Raw genomic sequence first — 12,045 nt, 5'->3', positions numbered from 1 at the left:
GAGTTAGGATTAAGGTCCTACAACTGTTTTTAAAATAATGCATCTAGAGTCAGCCTTTTAGGGAGTGTTGTATGTGCATAAATGTTTGCGCAGGATGTGATCGTTCTTATATTACCTCTATTTTCCTATATTTTTCCTAAAATATTTTTCAAATATCCATATTTCTCATCTTTTCCTTTATTTTCTCAAACCCTGGAAGATTTTCAAAAACATCCTATTTTTTTTCAAAACTCCAGGTGGTGTTCCATTCTACCTTTCTACTGGATCTCGAATTTCTCGCTACATTTTATCCTGCCTGCAAAATTTTTCAAAATTTCCTATATTTTCCTAAGTCTCATTCCGAGTCTTCTCTATTTTCAGTTTGATGGCATCCAGTCAAGTCGATCCTATCTTTCCTGAAGGTCACATCTCCTAAGAGGTGCGACAAGGTCGTCCTGAACATCGAGCCCTCAGCACCGGAACTTTCATTCCCCAGTGGTATTATTCCTGGCTAAAAAGCTTTTCCCGAATGTTCCCGGACCATTTGAGCGAGTGCGGATTAGAACTGACATCAGCAGTCGGAAAACAGACCATCAACGACAACCTGATCCATGCGATGGCAGAGCGATGGAATCCTCGGACGTGTACCTTTTGGTTCCCGTGGGGAGAAATGACCGTTTTAATGGATGAATTTTCAGAAATCATGGGATTACCAGAACCAGCTGATCAACCAAACAATCCATTAGAACATCAATTCCTGATCAATGTCAAGGGTTTGGACCCCCGAGATTCATTAGCTCGTATGACAGGCCGCCGATCCTGGCCCCTGATCCAGTTGGAGGGAAATGAATATGTCGACCTGCTCGAGTTGTATCGTCAGTATGGGACCTTTGTTGAAGTCAGTTCGCTATCCAGGACAACTAAAGAAAGGATTCAGAATGCAATGGTTTTATGCACTGTAGGATTATCCCTCTTCCCAGATGGACAAAACTACATGGACATCAGAATAATCCAGCTCATGAGAAGATGGGGAAGTCGACAAACCAATCGTCTCTCCATAGCCATGGCAGCGCTCGCCTTCCTATATCGTGGTTTGACCCGATTCTCACTTGGGGAATCCATCTTAGTTGAAGGTTGCATCTACGCACTTCAATCCTGATTCTTTCAACATGTTCCATCCCGAGCAAGCTCTTTCAGATATAATGGTCAAGAACTTCTTCCAGTGGCACAGTATCGGTCTATGATCAATAATATTCAAGAAGATGACGTAGTCTGGGACTATTTTGATCGGCAATTATCTCCTCCCAGATACACATATGCTTATGGCAAGAGGTTCAAGTTACTGGGACCATTCTTCTGCACTTACTACCAACCAGAGAGATGTGTTCGACAGTTCTCCGAGAGACAGCAGTACGTCGAAGCCCGATTGTTATCAGGAGTTATGGCAGAGTTTGATCTCACTTTCGCACAATGGTCCGGGGCATATCATTCTGCCCGCTACGGCTGGGATTCCTTTGTCTCTCTTAAAATCTTTCCTGGTCCTAGAGTGTCTGCTGATTATCGTGAATGGTGGCAAATTGTTTGTCCTCCACCTCTTTGTCAAGATCAATAAAATCATGTTTTCTTATTTCAATAAAATTCTCTCTTTTTCTATTGTGGTTTGACGACCTCGCTTAGGTAACAAGGCATATTTTGTTGTTTGTTTCTCGTATTGACAACACAATTGTCGTGATTCTCACGACGACTCAGTCCCTAGTAATGGGATATCTTCTTCAAATTGTCTACCATATTTTCAATAAATATTTCTTCCAAAAGCCAATTCCTTCATAATCTAATCAGGTCTTTGCCCTGCAGAGAGCAACCACAACTACATTAGAGCATCCACAGTATTTGATGGTTCGAACGAGGTCAGGAAAAAGAACCACATCACCTCAACACTCCTCAGACTCAGAAGGAGAAATGGATCATCCCGTGAATCAAGATCAACAACAAGAGGATGATGGCATAGACCCGCAAATGTATGCCATGTTCCGAAAGATGATGAATAAAATGATGAGTGAACAGGTTGGGACTAATGCAGAAAAAAATCAATTCAGAGAAAAGTTCCACGGGCACAAGAATAAGAAGGCTCCCAAGAAGCAGATTCAGCCAGAAGAAATCTCAGATGAATCTGAATCAACTGAAGACACTGAGGAAGAATATGAGGTGCCACCGACATTTCAGAAACGTGACCGAGAACAAAGGAGGAGCCGCAAATCAAAGAATCATGTTACAGAAGAACCCCTGCAGTCACAATTCAAGGAAATGGCCCGAGTTGTTAAGGATCTCCAAGCTCGCGACAAGGGCAAGAAAGTCTTCACCAGTGAGGACTTCTATGACGGCCTCGAAGGGGATGACGATCTCGAAAATCTTCCCCGAAAATTCATCAAGTTCGATGGTTCTGGCGATCCGAAAGCCCATCTCGCCACTTTCTTCGCAGAGTGCTCAAGATTCAAGAGAGATAACAGAGCACTGTTCATGTGTTTCCCTCGCAGCTTGGAAGGAGTTGCAGCTAAATGGTATGCTGAGCATATCAATCCCATCGAGCTCAAGGAGTTCGATAAAGTGGTGAATTTATTTATTGAACGCTTCTTGTTCAACACAGAAGCACTCCCGTCATTAAGTCATCTCTGCAGTCTGAGGCAGAATGAGAATGAAAAAGCACGAGATTTCATTCACAGATGGAGGTCAGCCTGCAACAAAATGAGAGATCCCATATCTGAAAGGCACGCTTTGTCATTAATCCTCAACAATTTTTCTCAACCATTAAGAGGATTAATCTCTACAGCGTCATCTAGGACCTTCATTGAATTAACTGAGCGAGCAGAATGGCTCGAGCTGAGTATAGAGAATGGAGTCTATGAAGGCTTCACTTTTTCCTAAAGTAATCCCCAAGGTGAGCAGAAGAAGAAAGCTCACTTCACCTTCTCTGCCAACAACAACAACAAAAATCAGTACAAAGGGCAGAAGAAAGATTACTGTTATGGCACAAACAATTTCAACAATAAAGGAGATCAGAAAACGAAGCCTGCTCCTCAATACAGCAAGCCTTCTCAGCAAGACCAAGGGCCGAAACTGCGTGAAAAAGTTAAACATGAAGGATGGAGTTATGACCAAAAATTTACTCCTCTCGACCAATCACTCGAAGATGTGCTCGAGTATATGTTGTTGAAGGAAATGGTCAAGTTACCGAGGTTGGCTGATCCCCCTGTGCCTATGGGGAAATGGAAGGATCAATTCTGCAAGTTCCACAGAACAGTGGGACACAGCACTGAGAACTGTTTCGTTCTCAAGAACATTGTGCAGGATCTTATTGACAAGAATTTATTGGTAGAAGGAGAAGAAGAAGAAGAAATGGACATTCTTAAGCAGCCTTTTCCTTCACACACCACAGCAGTAGTGTCCGCACAACCATTCTTACCGCATGAGCACATCAAGTCGTGTTCTGCACAAGATCTTCAGGTTCAGCACCAAGTGTCAGTACTACGACAAGCAACTCCAGCTTCTAAAAAGATGGACCTAATCTCAGCATTCGGCAAGATGAAAGTTTCTGAAGCACCTGTAAAGTCAGCCCCCAAGTCAAAGGGACTTCCTGATTTTCTCAATCAAATTATCAAGCCCAAGCCGGAGAATTCGAGTCAGAAGCCTCTGACCGCTCTGTCCAATGTTTTCATTCTTGACTTGGCCAAGAGTTCCTGCAAGCATTAGCAAGTACTGAATGATCTGCTCAGAAAGATCAAAGTTAAGCCCAGTACCACTCCTGAAGACATGGCACAAATCGTGAATTCAGCCATGACTAATGCGCCGATCACTTTCTCGGATGAGGACCTTCCAAAGCCTCATTCCTTTCACAATAATGCTCTTTATATCGTCGTTCGGGTAAGGGGAATGACAGTACCCCATGTGCTAGTAGATGGAGGCAGCAACCTCAATATATGTCCTGAAATGACCGCAAAGGCGCTAGGCATTAAGGAAGAGGAATACATTCCAGATCCTATTACCATCTATGGGTTTGACAACCATGGTCAAATGGCAAAAGGGAAGATATTCCTGGAAGTATTCATTAATTATTCGGTACATTCAGTGCTTTTTCATGTGGTCAATGTGCCACCCACCTACAATCTCTTGCTCGGAAGGACATGGATTCATAATGCTAATGCAGTACCTTCCACCTTGCATCAATGCGTAAAATGGTCCAAAGGCGGAATGATTACAACAGTCCTCGGAGTGGACCCAGAAGAAAGACTCCCACAGCCTATGATTCCTCGACCATCATTCACTGCGGATATTCCTAGCATCAGAGAGAATGAAGAAATCAGTCTCAAAGAAAGTCAGGAAATACTCCAAGCAACATCAGAATTATCCCTGCACATTGTAGCCATGACCCGATGGAGAGGTCCCAAGTTCTTTAAGATTGGAGGTCGTGTCAGCTATGACACTGTCAAAGATAATCCATTGTTTCCACAATTCATAAAAGTAAGAAAGGGATTTGATTTACTTCTGAAGCATGGTTATCAACCCTTTAAAGGACTGGGCAAAAATGAAGATGGCCGCATCGAGCTGATGATCCAGAAGCATCGTCCCCACAGGGCAGGATTAGGGTTTTCCGGCGGGAGCTCACCAAAGAAGACTGTTTTTGTTAAAGGGGCACATTAGGAATCGTTGTTGCATTTCCTTTCTATTCCTTTCAGAATAAATGTCTTAATGTCTTTTATCAAAGTCAAATCAATAAAAGGCCAAGTTTCTTTGTCTATCTGGATGCCATCTGCCTCTTTTGTCTCTACATCCTCATTATATAAATCAAATGTCATTTTATGCATAATTCTTTTTAAATGATTGTTTGTCGTATGATGGACGATTTTTTCCTGAATCCAATTTCTTATCCAAAATTTCAGAAATGTCTTCCCGAACATTCAAGAAACTCGTTATCAATCCAAAGGCTTTCCAGAAATCGGCAGCAATTCACTGAGTCAAAGCAAGCACAGGAGATAACAAGGTTGCAAAGCAGTTAGATGATTATGCAGAATTTGATCCGTCTCTTCAGGAATTACTAGAGTTCGCCTCAGTTCAGAAGCAAGATGAACCATCTGCTCTAGTACAAGATCCTACTGAAGATGTCAATATCGTCTCAGAGGAAGATCCCAAGATTCTCAAGATCGCCACCAGTCTAAGTCCGGAAGAGAAAGAAAGGCTCACCAATTTTCTCAAACAACATGAAGAAGTTTTTGCATGGACATATGAAGATATGCCGGGCTTAGATCCCAAATTGGTCGAACATCGACTCGTTTTGAAGCTAGATGTAAAGCCAGTTAAGCAAAAGCTGAGAAAAATGGATCCCAGAATAGAACAACAGGTCAAAGAAGGACTTGAAGATCTGCTCAAAGCAGGATTTATCCAACCTATTGACTATCCAGATTGGTTAGCCAATATCGTCGTTGTCCCAAAGAAAAGTGGCAAAGTCAGGATTTGCATAGACTTCAGAGACCTCAACAAGGCAACTCCGAAGGATGACTATCCATTGTCAAGCATTGATCTTCTGATTGACAGCACAGCAGGACATGCCATGTTCTCCTTCATGGATGGATATTTCGGCTACAACCAGATTAAGTTGGCCGCCCGCGACCAATCTAAAACTTCCTTTACTACGCCTTGGGGCACTTTCTGCTATACAGTTATGCCTTTTGGACTCAAGAACGCGGGAGCAACGTACCAAAGAGCAATGGTCGTTATATTTCATGATCAGATGCGCAAAATCATGGATGCGTATGTTGATGATATTCTCGTGAAATCTAAAGAGAGAGAAGATCACCTCGAAGCGCTTGATCAAGTCTTTGAGAGACTCATTCTTTACAAGTTAAGACTTAACCCGCAAAAGTGTGTTTTTGGAGTCGAATCAGGCAAATTGTTGGGTTTTCTGGTCAGCAAAAAGGGAATTGAAGTCGACCCAGCCAAAGCAAAAGCTATCATTGATATGCCACCCCCGAAAAATCTCAAAGAGTTGCGTAGCGTTCAGGGACGCATGCAATCAATCCGGCGATTTATTTCCAACTTGGCGATGAGATGTGAACCTTTCAACCACTTACTCAGAAAAGGAGTAAAGTTCGAATGGGGACCATCATGTCAGCAATTGTTTGATCGAATAAAAAAGTATCTTCTCAATCCTCCTATCTTGAAGCCGCCAGAATTGGGAAAACCTCTTTTGTTATACATCTCAGTTAATCAAGTTGCATGCGGCGGATTCTTGGCGCAGTATAAAGAAGGCAGCTTGATAGAGCACGCCATCTATTATGTGAGTAAGACTTTCATAGACTATGAAAAGAAATACTCTCACATAGAGAAGACCTGCCTAGCTCTGGTATGGATGTGTCAGAAGCTAAGACACTACCTGCTAGCATCAGAAGTCAAAATCTTGTCCAAACTCAATCCTCTCAAATACATTTTGGAACAACCTTTCCTCAGCGGACGAGTCGCAAAATGGCAAGTCTTATTGATGCAGTATGACTTAGAATATGTCTCGCAGCAATCAATCAAAGGCCAAGCAATTGCAGATCAATTGGCGGATTTTCCTCTGGCAGAAAAAGTGAAAGCCGAAGATGACTTCCCTGACGAGCAAATTTGCAATGTCCAGCAATCTCCAGTCTGGAATTTATTTTTCGATGGTTCAAAGAATATGGCTGGAATAGGCATTGAAATTTTATTAATCACTCCAGAGAAAGAAATGATTCCGTTTTCTCTCAAATTAGATTTTCAATGTACCCATAATATGGCTGAGTATGAAGCCCTGATTCAAGGTCTAAAAATTCTACTAGACTTCAATGTCAAGAGAGTGCACGCTTACGGTGACTCATTACTCGTTGTCAATCAAGTTCGAGCTGAATGGCAAGTGAAAGATCAGAAGTTATTCCCCTATCAGAAAATTGTTTCAGCTCTTGTCAGCAAGTTTGAAGAATTTTAGTTATTTCACATCAAGAGAGATTCTAATCAAGTGGCCGATAGTCTAGCCAGTTTAGGCTCCATTATGGCATTCAGAAATGGAGAATCTTGTCGCTCTTTTGATATTGGCAGACTTGACCAACCTACTTTCCTGCCAGCGGAACAAGTAAACCAGGCTGAGCAAAGGAAAAAGCCTTGGTATTACAACATCAAAACTTTCATAGAAACCTGTGAATTTCCTCCAGAACTCTCAAAGAAAGAGCAGCGAGCAATCCAGTGTATGTCTACTCGATACTTCATTTTGGCCAATGTCCTCTATCGTCGAGGGTTCAGTTCAGAATATTCCAGATGCTTAGACGAAGACGAAGCCAAAGAAGTCGTGCGGGAAGCACACGAAGGCATTTGTGGTGGCCACGTCGGCTACCAAACCCTTGTCAAGCAGATCATCAGAGCAGGTTATTATTGGAAAACTATGCAACAAGACTGTTATCATTATGTGAAGAAGTGTGTGCAATGCCAGATACATGCACCTTCCATCCATGCTCCGGCAACTTATTTGCAATCTGTTGTTTCTCCATGGCCGTTCTCTATGTGGGCCTTCGATGTCGTAGGTCCCATCACTCCTTCAGCTTCAAATGGCCACAAATATTTCCTTGCCGCAACAGAATATTTTACCAAGTGGGTAGAAGCTATCACTCTTCGCACAGTAGAAGGCCGACACGTGGTCTCTTTTATTCACAAGAGCATCCTTTGTCGTTTCGGCATCCCGCATGACATTGTATCAGATAATGGCAGTCATTTCAACAATGAAAGAATGAAGACATTCTGCTCAAAGTTCAAGATCTATCATCATTTCTCTGCCCCATATTATCCCCAAGGGAATGGTCAGGCAGAGGCCACCAATAAAATTTTAATTCGTATCTTGGAGCGAACTGTAGAAACATGACATGACTGGCATGAGAAGAGCAACGATGCACTATGGGCTTACCGGACCACTATTCGCACCCCAACGAATGCTACTCCATCAGAATTGGTATATGGAACAGAAGTAGTATTGCCGCTACATGTTCAAAAGCCCGCTTTGAAATTTGCATCGCTTCTGCAATTACCTCTTGATCAATATCAGCAACAGCGACTGGTACAGTTAGACTTGCTCGATGAGAGAAGGCTAAAAGCAGCAGAGCATGCTCAATCCTATCGCCAGAGAGTGGCCAGGCAATACACAAAGTCAGTCATCGAAAGAAGATTCAAAGTCAATGAGTTAGTGCTTCGATCCACAGCTTATCTCAAGCATCGTCTAGGCGGCAAATGGTCGCCAAATTGGGAAGGTCCCTATGTTATTAAAGAAGCATTACCCCGCAACTCATATCGGCTCATCAACGCCGATGGGGTAGAATTGCCAGATCCCATTAATGCTCGACACTTGAAAAAGTTCTACACTTGAAACATTTAGTCTCCTCTTGTAATCATCCTGTTTCCTTCAAATAATGATTCAACTTTCTTTCCCAGTTACACTGGGGCATTTTTAAAATTTTGTTCTGTATGCAGGCAGGATAAAAAAATTCCTCATTTCACGCACTTATGCATTCATGTGCATCAATTCATATTCATTTGCATTCAACTGCATTAACAACAATCCAGTCAGTATTGGGATTTCAACAAACAGTCCCATCACAATTCCTAATGATTCAAAATGGGAAGGTAATCACCAATACTGAACCAAAACCCAGTGCTCGAACTAGTATTATTTCAAAATCCAGTGTTTAAACTGGTACATTTTTAAAATCCCAACTTTTCGAAAAAACCGAGTTCCGACTCGGGTTTTATTCAAATCATTTTCTTCTGTTGATTCGGGTTTCGACTCGAGATCTCTTCATTCGAGCTCTGATTTGATCTCTTCATTTCCCTTTGTTGATCCGAGTTCTGACTCGTGATCTCATTATCTTGTTTGAGCTCTGATTTGAGCTCTTCATTTTCCTTTGTTGATCCGAGTTCCGACTCATGATCTCATTATTGTATTCGAGCTCTGATTTGAGCTCTTCATTTTCCTTTGTTGATCCGAGTTCCGACTCATGATCTCATTATTTTATTCGAGCTCAGATTCGAGATCTCCATTTTCTCTGTTGATTCGAGTTCCGACTCGAGATCTCTTTGTCTTATCCAAACTCTAATTCAAGCACTTCATTTTCTTTTGTTGATTCGGGTTTCGACTCGTGATCTCTATATTTTATTCAAGCTCTGACTCGAATTCATCATTCTCCTTTCTTGATCCAAGTCATTTCGATCCTCAGGGTCTGTCAATTGCTCAAATTTGATATTTTGCCCACTAATGTCCAATTTCAATCTTTGGATCATGTAATTCTCAAATTCCGACCCCTGGGTCACCCAATTTCCAATTTCAATTCCAATTCTCAATTCTCAATTTTGACCTCCAGGTCATTTAATTTCTAATTTTCGATCTTCGGGTCACTCAATTCTCAATTCCGACCTTCGGGTCACACAATTTCGACCTTTTGGTCTATCAATTCCCAATTTCGACCGTTAGGTCATTCAATTATCCAATTTCGACCTCCGGGTCATCCAATTTCCAAACAATCAATTTTCCAATTTCCAATTTCGACCTTTGCGTCAATCAATTTCAATATCCAATTTCAATCATTTTCTCTTGCGAGAGACCCGTTTAGGGAGAGTTCAAGGGAGCTCATTCTTTTTGTATGCTATCCAATTTGTTCACTTAGCCCCTTTTCAGGGAGAGTTTTGAAGGGACTCGTGTCTTCGTGAACCGTTTGCAAAACAATTCCTAATTTCACCCAAGGAACCCTTTTAAAGGGAGAGGCTCGACGGATACTCGCTTTTCTTGTAACCTCCCAATTTCATACTAGGCCATTTCCGTCATGAAGGACCCTCTTGTCAGGGAGAGTGTGAAGGACTCGTTCCTTTCATGACTCAAATTTTCTGACCTCACTATTATCGGCCCCTTTCCATAAGAGAAGCCTAATATTAGGAAGCTTTGACGAAAGCTTAATTTCTCTTCGAAAGTTCGTTTTGCAAACACCTTCTCTTCAGGGAAGAGAGGAGTATTTCCCATTTCCCATTCAGGTAAGGGCTAAGCCTGAGTCTCTCTTTTTGGGGAAAAAGATAGGAGAATTTTCGTCACGAATGTGTTGAGCCGGACCTCAAATGTTCACTTTTACCAAAGATTTCAAGAAAATTTTGTCAATTTGTCACGGTATTTGTTGATTTCAGAATCTTTATTGCACAAATCTCTATCTCAATTTACCTTCAGCATTACTTTCAAAAGAGTGAAGCTTTTGCGAAAAGAGATTCAAAATTCAAACTATTTTTTGGCCAACCAAAAGGATGAAGGATAAATCCTCGATATGGCCAGAAAAGAAGATTCAATGTTATTGAAAAGCCGTAGGTGATCGAGATTGATCGCAGTCAATGACACATCTTTAAAGGCTATTCTTGTAAAAGACGAGGCAGTGAAAATATCCTGAGCATTAGAAAAAGAGAGTATTCATCAAACCCTGTCTCCTCAGAATCACCTAAGCTGCAATTAAGTATCCGCAAAAGGGATCTCTCACTTGTCGTCAAGATGAAGGCGAATTAAGCGAGTAGACCCCCGGGGCCAAAGAAGATTCGAAACATCTCCAAGATGACGGAGTTTTTGACGGGTCCTTCCAAAGAAAGTCCAAAGCACTGTCGAGATAAAGGCAGATGCGATGAACCTCTCGACAATCCCTAAAAGATATTTAATTTTAGCTATCATCAAAAAAAAATCTCTGACCCATGAGCCAATATCGTCAAAGAAGGATCGAAACATCTCCAAGATGAAGGAGCTTGTGACGTATCCTCCCAAAAGAGAGAAAGAGAGGAGAAAGAAAAAAATAAAAAGTCGGAACATCTCCAAAATGAAGGAGAATGTAGCCAAAACCCAAGAGAGCCAAAAGAGTGCAGCAAAATTATCATGAGAGAAACCCTCAGGATATCAAACTGCCAAATCTATCAAGAATCCTCTTTAATTTGTTAAATTCTATTATCAATATTCTTTCATCATCAGCTTTCACAATATCAAATTCTCTTTCATGCTTATATCAAGGAAATTGATAGCTTCCTTGAAGAAGGGCAATTGCAAATAATTTGGGTTTCCAATCTCGATTCTACGAAGTGAACCTTGTTTGGAGGTAATACTTTTGGTATAAGAGAAAGATTATCTTTGCAACCATGTGTAACATTTTAAAAAAATTTTGAATCAACAGCAAAATTTCGACATTTTGACAATATTTTTCAACTATCTTGACGTGAAGTGAGAGCTTGATGTTCGTTTTCGATGCATCCTGACACCAATTTTAAATCCCTCTGAAGGACTTGATTCCTTCCCTTCTTTGAGAGCATGAACTCTCAGATTTGCAGACTTCCCTGTGTCTCCACTGTCCCACCATAGACAGTCCCATTTCGGTTCGGGGTCGAACCACCAATCATTTTCTCGCAAAAGGCAATTTCAAAAGCTAACTTGGTCTCAGCAATGAGACGCCCAAAATCAATCCCTTTTCAAGCTTTAGGGATCCCATTTTCCTTCCTTTTGCAAAACCCCTGTCGGATTTATTGTGCAAAATCCGAAGGTTCCATCATTGTCTTTTCTTTCGAGGATTTCATCCATTTTCCGCCCAATCAGGATAAGGGTACAAACCTGAGCCTGTTATCATCGCAAAATTTTTAACTTTTTGTGAGTCAAACTGACATTTGAAAAAGTTTTTGAAAATAACTCGCCTCCATTTTAAAATGCGGGAAAATTCCGTAGAATGGGACTCGCCTGTCGGTACGAGGTTCAACCGTTCCTGCCACCTTTAACAGGGGTAATTGAACCAAGGATCAATCTTATGCTCTACTCTATTCAACTTGTCTAAATCATATTCTAATTTCTAAATGCACATAGAATCAGGCATGTGCTATGAATTTTTAGAAATGCACATTTGAAAACATGATGTTTGCTTTGAATGATTGAAATATAAAATGTACATCTTGGAAAATCGTGAATTGGGATTTCAAATATACTTCTGAGAGAAATAAAAATCGATTTTGAGGAATCCT

This window comes from Nuphar pumila, chromosome 9, assembly GCF_984573655.1.
Source record: "Nuphar pumila chromosome 9, dmNupPumi1.hap1.1, whole genome shotgun sequence".
Taxonomy (NCBI): domain Eukaryota; kingdom Viridiplantae; phylum Streptophyta; class Magnoliopsida; order Nymphaeales; family Nymphaeaceae; genus Nuphar; species Nuphar pumila.
This window is presented reverse-complemented; position numbering follows the sequence as displayed.